Source organism: Podarcis tiliguerta, assembly GCF_965153285.1.
Source record: "Podarcis tiliguerta genome assembly, chromosome: 7".
Classification (NCBI taxonomy): domain Eukaryota; kingdom Metazoa; phylum Chordata; class Lepidosauria; order Squamata; family Lacertidae; genus Podarcis; species Podarcis tiliguerta.
Genome location: NC_139540.1, coordinates 29,939,631 through 29,951,499, shown reverse-complemented (window position 1 = coordinate 29,951,499; position 11,869 = coordinate 29,939,631). Strand labels below are relative to the sequence as shown.

General features: G+C 41.3%; 1 long non-coding RNA gene across 1 annotated transcript in view; it reads right to left on the bottom strand.

Moving 5' to 3' along the window:
- Nucleotides 1–318: 318 nt before the first annotated feature.
- Nucleotides 319–11,869, bottom strand: part of LOC310682595 — a 56,492-nt gene continuing 44,941 nt past the window's right edge. Inside the window, exon 3 of the long non-coding RNA XR_014514034.1 lies at nt 319–377. This is a non-coding gene — a long non-coding RNA (uncharacterized lncRNA). The remainder of the gene's footprint in view (nt 378–11,869) is intronic.

Genomic DNA, 11,869 nt, shown 5'->3' with positions numbered 1-11,869 from the left:
CCTCAGCTTCACGATCTGTCCTTCCAGTGAGCACTCAGGGCTGATTTCCTTAAGAATGGAGAGGTTTGATCGTATTGCAGTCCATGTGACTCTCAAGAGTCTCCTCCAGCACCATAATTCAAAAGCATCAATTCTTCAGCGATCAGCCTTCTTTATGGTCCAGCTCTCACTTCCATACATCACTACTGGGAAAACCATAGCTTTAACTATGTGGACCTTTGTTGGCAAGGTGATGTCTCTGCTTTTTAAGATGCTGTCTTAAAGGGGAACCTGTAGGTCTTTGCAAAATTATGCATGGTGTAGCATTCTTCTGCTTGCCCTCATTGTACTAGAAGTTGTGCTTGGCCATTGAAATGGAGTGGAAGTAGACTGGAAATCTGAAAGTGAATGGAAACATCTCAGCCATTTTTATCAGGGGGCAGAAGAATTTTTCAAACATTTTTGGGAAGGAGGGGAGGGGCTTACCAGGAAAGCATCAATGGCATTACATGTTTTGCTACAAAAAAATCTCTCAGCCATGCCACTTTCACAGGCACGTTTTCTGAGGACATGAGAGAGGGCCTTCTCAGTGGCTGCTCCCCCTCCACGGGCGGCTATACTGCCCCCTTCTCTACTTTCCTTTCGCCAGCAGACAAAGACTTTTGTTTTGACTGGCGTTTGGCCACTAACTGGGTGTTGTGACATGGTCTTCTGACAGTGAATGTTATAGTTCTATCTGTGTGTGTGTGCATGTGCACACACACACACACACACACGCTTTTATAGGGTTACTTATTTAATTGTTTTTAAAATATTTCTATTGATTGTGTGTTTTTATTTGTGACTCCTGCAATGTATGTTGGGAGGAAGGTGAAAAATAAACTTAAAAATAAAAATCTTCTTTAGCAATTGCCCCAAGCAGTGACGACGCTACAACAGTTGTAGCCAGCTGGGTTGGTCAGTGGAAGCCACCATTTTACACAAACACACACACACACACCATACACACACCATGCCTCGAATGATGTTTTGCCCTCACACAGGTGTCTTCAATAAGGCAGGCTGCAGGCTGCTGATTGTTGTAGTTTTGTGGCAGTGGCGCAACTAAGTCTGACGATGAAAACATTTGTTGAGGGAGGAAAGCCAGTCTACTGCTTTTACCTCATAAGATATTTCTCCCTGAGAATTTTGAGAATTTCTTCCCATCTGCCTTCCCAGGCCCCTGCTTCTTCTCAGACACAGATAGATAGCATGTCCAGACAACCTGTTTATTGAGCTTTCTCTCTGATTTGCTTGCAGGAAGATTATACGATGTTGGCTATTGAATGACCATTAAATCCTGATTTGTTTGTGGGTGGGTTAGATGACGTTGCATCAAACCAGTGTTATCCCACACTTTCCATTGCATTTTCCCATCACTTTCCTTATCGTGAAAAATCCAATCTTTTGGAGAAGCGAGTTTGTTGAACAAGAGTCTCCATCGACTATAAATGAGAAACCTGAATTTGCTGTTACGTGATTGAATCCCATCCGAAAATAGTGACAGTCTGTAAGTGCTCCTATCGATCGATCAATAAGCATTCACTCTTGAGTCAACATTATAATGATCTGATTCAATTTCCCTCATTTTTATTAATTTCTTTTTTAAATAAAACAAGGGCAACGTGAACGCCAACATATATTGTTTTGCAATGCTCTTATTTTTACTTTGCTTTGCATTGCTGTTGCAAAACAGAGCCTAAATTACCCCCTATAACAGTGCTCAGCTCACAGATGCAAAGTTGGTATTTCACCATTCCACATCGCAAATGTCATTTTTTTATATTTTAAACAAAAGGATGTTCATTTAGATAACCCCATGGAAAAATCAAAACTCTGCATGTAAATTTTCTGTCCTTAACTAAATATCTGGGGATGTTCAGGGAAGAATTAATTGGTAGCAACCAAAAAGAAAAAAGAAGTACTTTCAGTGCCCCTGTGAATAATTTATAGCTGCTTCCTTTTCAACAAAAGAAAATGTTGAATGTTTTTGACAATAGCAGGTACATAATTGTTTTATGCTGGAGGCATTTACAGTAACTCATTCATTATGTCATCTTGCTAGTTTTCATGGCATTTATTCATTCTCTTAGTGGGTGTATTTGAATGACAAGTAAGAGAAATAAGCTCTCGTAAATGGAAGCTGAGAGACAGCCTGCAAAAGTGGACACTCAAGGAATATATATATATATATATATATATATATATATGATTTCTCATAATCTTCTTTTTCTGAGTGTCCACACTTACATACTGTCTCTTGCTTTCCTTTTATAGGAGCTTTTTATTGCTTGTCATTTAAAGACACTCACGATGGACGTCTCTACACCTTGGGTTAGGTTATAATCCTCCTCTGTGCAGAAACAATGCCCTTTCATGGGGGGGGGGAGCTGTTCATAGGGCTCCACAAAGCCCTGTTTCTCCTCTCATGCACAGGGACATGCATGCAAGCAACATGCCCAGGCAGCAAAGAGTGGTCTGTACATGCGGGTGGCGCTGTGGGTAAAACCTCAGTGCCTAGGGCTTGCCGATCGCATGGTCGGCGGTTCGAATCCCCGCGGCGGGGTGAGCTCCCGTCTTTCGGTCCCAGCTCCTGCCCACCTAGCAGTTCGAAAGCACCCCCAAGTGCAAGTAGATAAATAGGTACCGCTCCTGCGGGAAGGTAAACAGCGTTTCCGTGTGCTGCGCTGGTGCCGGTTCGCCAGAGCAGCTTTGTCACGCTGGCCACATGACCCGGAAGTGTCTCCGGACAGCGCTGGCCCCCAGCCTCTTAAGTGAGATGGGCGCACAACCCAAGAGTCGGACATGACTGGCCTGTACGGGCAGGGGTACCTTTACCTTTACCTTTACATGCCCTCCAGACTTCAACTCATGACACTTGGCTGACCAGAAGAAGCTTAGGCTGGAAGAGTTGTGTCTGGCCCTCTGCCCACACATCTGATCTCTGTAATGGTCCACTGCAGCTCAGGTGTTGCATGAAAAGGTCCCATTTTCAACCCCAACCATCCCTAGGTAGGACTGGTAGAGATTCCTGCCTACCAATCAGTGTAAGCAATACTGAGCGAGAAGGACCAATGACATAACTCTGTGTAAGGCAGCTTCATAGGTTTCTGTATGCACACTCATGCACAGGCAGTAGAGGCGGAAGAAACTTTTGGGGATCTGTGAGGATCCTTTTGCACATGACCACTATACCCACATGGGAAGGGATTGTACCAGATACTTGTTTGAGGGTAGGGGTGTATGCCTATGACATGTACCTAAAAATATACAGTAATGTGTGAATGTGAGAAACAAATGTTTGAAAGTACATTTTTGGAACAGATGTACATTTGACAAAGAGCTATAATAACCTGGCACCCACTATCAATGGTAAACTTCCGTTTGTTGCTGTGCCATGTAAGGGAATTCTTGTTCCTAAAGAAATGTTACATAGAAATTGCTAAGGCATATATCTTTGTGAGGAAGTCAGACATGGGTTGAGGCTTCCAAGGTTGCTGTGTATTTTTAATGTGTCTGCCTTGCAGGTAATACATCTTCATCAGTGAGATCTGGGGTAGCTCCATTTTCTATTAATATGCGCTCCCGGTGCTTTTAGAAAGCTCAGAGTGGCTTATATTGGGCTCCTGGTGGTCTCCCATTCAGGCACTACTACGGCATCAGGGGTTCCCCCTGTTCCTCATTAGAAAAGAAAATCATGCCCTATAACTTCATGTTAACTTGGGTTATTACAGGTCTCTTAGGGTTCTTGGGTAATGGCTTTTTGTTCCACATTTGCTTGACCAAAGACTTACACTTTGTAAAGAGTAGACAGCCAGTCTCCATAACACACTGCCTCAGCCTTCATCGTTTTATTTCACGGAGTTCCTTCCCTTTAGTAGTTTTATTTCTTGCCCTTTTATATACGGAGAAACATCTTATCTTAACAGCTTAACTCATTAGTTTTGAAGAGTTTGCTGAATGCTGATATTTGACATTAAATTTCCTGTTTCGTTAATAGCTATCAGGCTTTCCACATTTGGACATACATCAGGACAGATTCCAATTATCTCCTATTTCTTTGAATCATAATGTCCTTGTGCCTTGGCCCTTATGCAGGTTGTATTAATCTGATGCTTCTTCAAAGGTACAATCAGTCAAACAGAGTATCTGTTGTGTGCTGTTTTCTCTGATAATGAGTAATTCTGAATAGCATAGTATAAATAAAACAGAAGAATTATCCTAATGTCAACCCAGATATACAACATTCCATTTATCCCACATGCCACTTCCCTTTCTTCTCCCACTCCTAAATTGCATTTTTAGGGTGCATCTGCCCTACATAGTTTTAGAATATTGATCGGCTCATTCCTCCCTGTGTACTTGGGATGAGACCACTCTTCAGACTGAGCAGGTAGACAGGCTGTTGATCCAACATAGTTTCACTGTCTCAGTCTTGCACTTCCTGATATAATTTCTAACAGTCCAAACTGGACTCAAGGCAAGTGTGTGTGTGTGTTGATGCACTTGAAGGATTCAATAGCGTTCCACATGGTGCCAGGTGACCAATCCATTAGTGGCGATTATAAGATCTCTGGGTAGGGACTTCATAACTTTTGCATGCTATCTTCTTCTTCTTTCTTCTTTGGCAATCATTTGTAGCTGAGTAAAGGTTGTCTTCCATGAACATGGTCTTAACAGTGAATCTATAAGTGCCTGTGGAGGCCGATTCTGGATCCACACGTCCTTCCACAGTGGGGACATAGGTTTCCAGGCAGGAGTTGGTCATGGTGAGGCTTTGCCAAATGTGCCTTCCTTTTAGCACGTTTCTCCCTTTCGTCCTGAGTTCGAGCATCTTCAGAGTCCATGACACCTTTGGTAAAGGTGTCGTTTGGTAACTTTCGCATGCTATACCTAACACATTATTAGTGCTTTGCAAATGCGTGCAAATTTCTGGGCTCAAGACCAAAAAATTACAAATAAAAACCTGCAATCAATACTAATACTAACAGGGGTAGTCAACCTGGTCCCTACTGCCCACTAGTTTCAGGATTCCAGGTGGGCGGTAGCGGGTTCTATGGCACATGTTGCTGCAGCACTGGTGCGTGGTAACGTAATTTTACCATCAAGAAAGATGCATTAGTGGGCGGTAGGTATAAAAAGGTTGACGACCCCTGAACACTAAGAAGTGGCTGGTGGGGTTGCATTGCTTTCCTGTCTTTTCCACATGTTGCTGCTGCTTACCTAGAGGGGTGGGACAAGGCAGCAGAGCCAATCTGATGCTCCACACCATGCACACATCACATGGAGCTCCTGCTGCCTGTTCTTTCTCCCTCTTGCTATATGGTAGTGTCATGTGACATTGGGAAGACAGGAGACCAATGCAGCCTCACCTGCACAGCTGTGCCAGCTGCTATTGCTAATATTGCTCCTACTCTTAATAATAATAATAAATAAGTCTCAGGTTCTCCTCCCTCCCCAGACATTCTTGTGTTACCAGAGCAGCACAGGGAGTGGCTGCAGACGAGACACAAGAATTCAGCTACAGGTGATTGTTTTTTGAGGGATGGTAAAAGTGCCGTTTTACTTAACGCAGTATTTATATATCACTTCCTAGCCCTGTGACCTACAACACCATGAACTTAAGGCTGCTATCTTTTGTTTCGACTTAGGACTCTGCTTAGGTGTTTTTGGTTTTCCATGCTGCTCATTATTTTCCTATTCTCATTCGCTATTTCATAATTATGAACATCCAGTCCTCCAAGCCAACAAAACAACAGACACTCGGGCACATATTAAATGTAATTCGGAAAACTAATGTAGTCTGCCCACCTCTGATTATGACAATGTTGTAAGTGCATTCTCTGAAATCCAGGTTTTAACCAGAAATGTTAGTCAGTGGTACATGGATTCAAAACTAAACATACAATGGGCTAGACAGGGATTGTCAGCCTGTCATTATACTGCTGGCTGTTAACATCCACAATTAAGGAAGAGTACATATCAATTATTATTTGTCTGGAACATGAACTTCCCGGAGCATGAAAGGAAAGGATACAGCCTGCGTTTCTGTCTCCTATCTTCAGCTAATTAGTGCTGTTTTTAATGGCTTCATCTACCCAGGATCAATTGTCTAATGGGGAATGGTTCTCTGCCAGTTAATAAGGTGGGGAACTGTATAATGTGATTATGTCTGGCTCCAAAATAGTGCTTCAAATAACACTAAAACAATCATGTGATGAAATAAATAGACGGTTGCAGCAATGTTGGCTAATTCTGGATGGAAAGGGGGCAGAGAAATGCTAGCACTTCAGTTCTGCTTCTACAGAAGTTTTTTTTTTTAAAAAAAAAACAACTTCTTTATCAGAATTGTGAAACAAGGGAGCAAATGGGTTTATATCAGGGATGAGGAACCCTTTTCGGAACCATGGGTTCATTCATTCTGGAGGGTAAATGCCGGTGCAAGATGGGGCCAGAGGCCAAAATGAGTGAAACCCATAGGTGTGTCTATTAGCTTTGTAAAGTAGATTACATTCCAACTACGCATAAATCAGAGATTTCTACAAATACGAATCTCCATCCAGGCAAAGGATAAGCAAGTTCACAGTTCAAGGGCACATTCCAGCTAGGAAGAAACATTTGAGAAGGGCATGGAGTGGGACAACTAAGGGTGCAACCTGGGAAGGGGACATGGTCTAGGCATGGTCTCACAGTTCATTTTGAAAACCAACGGGCTGTTTCAGCTCCCATTTGCTCCCTAAGCAAAGGAACGGTATGTATCAGAATGTGCCTCTTCTCTGCCAGCCATGCCTGAACTTCCTTCTTCCTGCTTCAGTTCATTTTTTTAAAGTGTTTTCTTCCCTAGCTTTAAACAAACTTCATTTCAAAAAGCAGAAATGGTGACCCACCCAGGCCCCAGATTTTTTGGGGAGTTGTACACTGAAATGGTACTTAGAATAATGATTAATCCATATCCTCTAACATTTTTCTGATGAAAACAGGGATGTCCCACTCCATAATGATAATTTTACTATTTATACCCCACACATCTTACTAGGCAGCTTTCAACATATATAAAAACATAATAAAACATTAAACATTTTTTTTAAAAAACCTTCCCGATACAGGATTGCCTTCAGATAGCTCAGGGGTCAGATAACTCCATACCTTCCAGTATTTCTCCAATGTTCTCCATCCTACCATATCTTCCAACATTTCTCCAATGAAAATAGGGACATCCTAAGGAAAAGTGGGACATTCCAGGATCAAATCAGAAACCGGGACGGCTTCTCTAAATCAGGGACGTCCCTGGAAAATAGGGACACTTGGAGGGTCTGTTAATCCAGCCATGGGTGTTTAACAAACCTTAGCAGGAGGAATGTGAATGAGAAGGGCTGTTCCCCACATTCTAAAAAAAATATTTCTGCAACAATAAACCAGTTTGTGGTTTCACTGCTCAAGAGACTGAACATTTTAATTTTCTATTGCTAAATTGCATTTGGTACCAATGTAGAGCTGTGTCTGTACAAAACAATGGCATGTATAGTGTATTTATCTTTTTTATTGCAAACAGGTATTTTTGCCTATTGTATTCCAATGGCAAAAAAAAAAGAGAGAGATAAGCAACCTTTACTTTTTAGCGTGGGAAATAATGAGTGTAAATGGGATACAGAACTCTCATGTGGGATTTCTGGGATACAGAAATATCTATGGTTTTGTTATTGACATTATGAATGGTCCCTCAGTTGGCCCACCTTGAAGAGGTTGCTGGATAATATTCTGTTACAAGGAAAGAATGTGGTAATTAAAACCAGGAAACACAGTACGGGCAACTCCCTTTCAGTGTTTTTAGCCAATGGGTGAAGTAACAGCTATGATTGATTAGCGTTACAGAGAAAGATTAGAGCTACACACACAGTAGGGAAGACCTAAATGAACCAGGATGTCTAGACCATGGGATTGCTGATACCTATGTAGATACACATATCCTGAGCAAGTGTGAGAACAGTGCAGTTAGACTGATGTGAAGTTGTAAATTGTAGTCAAACAACATCCGGAGAGCACCCTATTGATTACCCCTGCAATAAGTTTAAAAAACAACAAGACAGCTATTATATTTCAACTGACAGATATTATTCAATATCATTGCATGCCAACCATCAAATCCTGTGGTATATGGTATACCACTTGATGCAAAGCTATCTTCTGAAAATCCATTTGAATGAAGGTCTCCTGAATAGAAAGAAAATAGCTGATAGGCAACTTGCCCACCACCTTTCTAGAAGTTCCCTCATTTCCATCTGCCTCAGAGGTGAACCGCTAAAAAAATACTAAATAAATATGAAAGATTGTGGTATATGCTAATTTCTAACATCATCTCATGGTTGATTTGGTTGCTTGTATTAGTCTGTCATCTTCTATGCTTCCACCATTCTGGTTGATTAATTGCACTTGCTACTTAATCACAATATCTCTCTGTGGAACTTCAGCAAAGCAATGTGTAAACATATGTTAATCACAGCCTTGCATAAATCTCTCCTTCAGCTTAATGCCAGTCAGTGTTGCCCTTTCTAGCCCCAAACTACACGGGATTGTAACCTACAGGAGTCTCTGCTGACAAGAGGAGAATGACTGCAAGCCACTTACTTTGGATCATTTATTTACAGCAGTTTCATATCTTAACTCCGTAAAATAATGTTTGATTTAGCTGGAAACCAATAGTAATGATGCTGAGATAGAGGCGGCTGCTGAAGCGAATCCCCCCAAATTCATCTGGCAGACAGGGCTGTATGTACTTTGCCACTCCCAGTGATAACACTGGTTGTAGCTGTTAAGTTGTGGGTGAACTTATCAGACGACACAGCGATTCTTCAAACAGCTCTTGTTTATTCACAGGCCAGAACAGAACTGAACTGAAGGGTTCAGCCAGCCTGCTTATATAGAGCCCAACTAGAACGCAACAGTAACCATTTTCTGTAACTATCCAATCACTGAATTTCACTCTCAATCCCTTATTTGCATATGTGGACCTGAGTAAAATCTATCTACAGTATCCCCCTGCTGGCCCAGGGGGAGAACTTCAGTACATAACAGTAGCCCTGCAAGGGCTGTAGCTTGGTGGTTGAGCATCTGCTTTGCATCTTTGCATACAGAAGATCCCAGGTTGAACAACCCAACATCTCCAGGTGGGCCTATGAGAGGCCCCTGCCTCAAAACCCTATAGTGCCACTGCCAGTCAGTGAGGGCCACTCCGTACTGATAGACCAACAGTCTGACTTGGTGTTAGCTATTATTATTGCTTATTAAATTTGTATTTAATCCAAGATCACAGGGTGGTTCACAACATAAAAATACAAGATAAGAACAAAAATAGTGTATAACGCCGCTTGTTCATTTGTCTGAGAGGAGTAGGAGGACAAACAAGTTTCTACTCTGCACACTATTCCTATTTCCACCCCACCCCCCCAAAAAGAAACAGTCACTGGCATGATTACTCCTTGTTTGACAGGGTTGCACAATTCATATGGTTGGATTGGGTCCAGTGCATTTTTCTAGCGTGAACTATTTGCAGTTGTCAACTACTATAAGCAGCAATCAGAGCGATTTTTATTACAACCAAGGCCCACTAATTGTTTATATGGCATATCTGATATGTCTTGAAATGAAACTTTGAACTGAAGAGCAATTTGAGACGGGAGCTATCAAGAAAGTCTTAAAAAACAATAACAAGTATACCCTTTGTTCATTCTTCAGTATTCCCAGGGCTCCCTAGAAGATCCACTTATTTTATGTAATAATCTGTTGTCCCCAAATCAAGCTTATAATCAGGGTTGGTTTTTTTTTTCCAGCCGGAACTCACTAGATCTCAGTTCTGGAACCTCTCAGGTGGGCATCATTGCCATTATAAGAGAACAAGGGAGGCATCAATGGCAAGTTCTGGCATCTCTTTTTCTAGAAAAATAGCACTGCTTATAATGGAAGATATTACTAGGCAAATTGACATACCAGCAATTTATGACTTCAATATGTCACTTTGGTATCCTTTCTTGAAGGCAGAATATCAACTTGAAACAATAACGTGCATTTCTAAATTGTGTCAGCTTGGGAAGATTTGTCGTGCTTCTGCATTTCCAGACCTTTCAAGAAAGACAATATGAGGGCTCTGAAAAGCCACTGCTACTGTGTCCCTACATATCTAGGTTATAATCTGCATTCTTGCATATATTCAGCATGTCACTGACCAGAAACTGGTCCAAATGCCTCCATATGCATCAGTTTGAGTGGCATTCTGAGATTACTGTTTAGTGCTCACAAGCAGACCTGCCAGACTTTGTGAGCGAACTCTGCCTCTTCCAGTCGCCACCTCACCATAGATATTTAAGCTTGACCAAATGCTGCATGTCAATAAATGCATCCCAGCATACCATGAAAGTGTAGGGGCCCTGAGGGGTAAAATCTTCAGAAACGTTGAAGCATTTGGGAAATTGCTTTCATTTTTTTCCTAGTGGAAAATAAATCATAAGAAAAAAATTAAATATATGCTGTATTGATCATCTTGTCAAATCTAAACTTACCATACTACTTTAAAAATATGTATCATGCATAACAAAACACATAAATTATAAATGGGTATATTTATTAAACATAAGGATAAAACTATTTCATTCAAAGAAAACTTTAAAATATATCCATTTATTTATAGATATAGATTTTATAGTACTTTAGTATCTTGTCGTCATCGTCTCCCCACCCCCACCCCAGTTTACACCTATGTTTTTCTATTTGGAGCAAACAGAGGCTTCTGAAGTTAATTTTCAATGGGAAAACAATAAGAGGAGAAAATAGTTAACCCCTCTCATCCGTACCATAGTCTTGCTGGTCTGCAACACACTGAGAGAGTAGTTTCTATCTACAAAAGTTTAATCATGACGGAGATGCATTCATTCATTTATGTTGTTGCATCTAGTTTAGTAATTGTGTTTTGTAATCCAAACAAATGAGGCAGCAATGCTATCATGACTATTGTTACAATATTTTAATTGAATTACATCCAAGGAGAGACCAGTTTTATTATCATGCTCAGTTGCAGCACACTTTTTTTGGTGGGGGACTGTAGCTCAGTTCTAGAGCATCTGCTTTGCATGCCAAAGGTCCCAAATTTAATGTCTGGCATCTCTAGTTGCATTCAAACCCTGGAGAGCTGTTGTCAGACAGTATAGAGGACAGTGAGATAGATGGTCCAATTCAGTATAAGGCAGCTCCCTATGTTCCTTCTATGTTTCCAAAAACACCTGCATGTTCAGGACGGTGGCCAATCTGGAACATGAATGACTGTGGAGTAGGAAATTCAGTTCAAATGTTTTACTAAGCAATTGTTTCCTTCTTCAACCCTTGTTGGTTTTTTTTTTTCTGGGGGACAGGTTGGTAAAGTGAGCCTAGCATGTTTTGAACAAAAACACTAAGGAGCTGAGCATGAAAAACAAGATTGTTTAGTTCAGGACAGCAGAGTCCATATTACATATTCGAGGACAGCATTGAAGGCAGCATCATAACTAGAAAGACATAACCAGGGATGATATTCTGATGTTTGAAAACACACAGAGAAAGAGAGGGGGGGTATTTTTTCCTGACCTTTGCAGACTGGGAAAGGAGTTGTTGTTCATTAATGAATCGCCTTCTGCACACATCTGAAGGCGGTCTACAAAATTCAGAAAAAAACCAATTTAAAAGAATGCAGAAAATAACAGCAGATAAATTTAACAATGGTGCAAAGCAGACACCTATGACAGAGACCTATCCACCACATGGAGCGATGATGCAAGGATGGTCCTGAAGGCAGCCAGATGTTCATGAGCTGTGGAAGGAGAGGTGT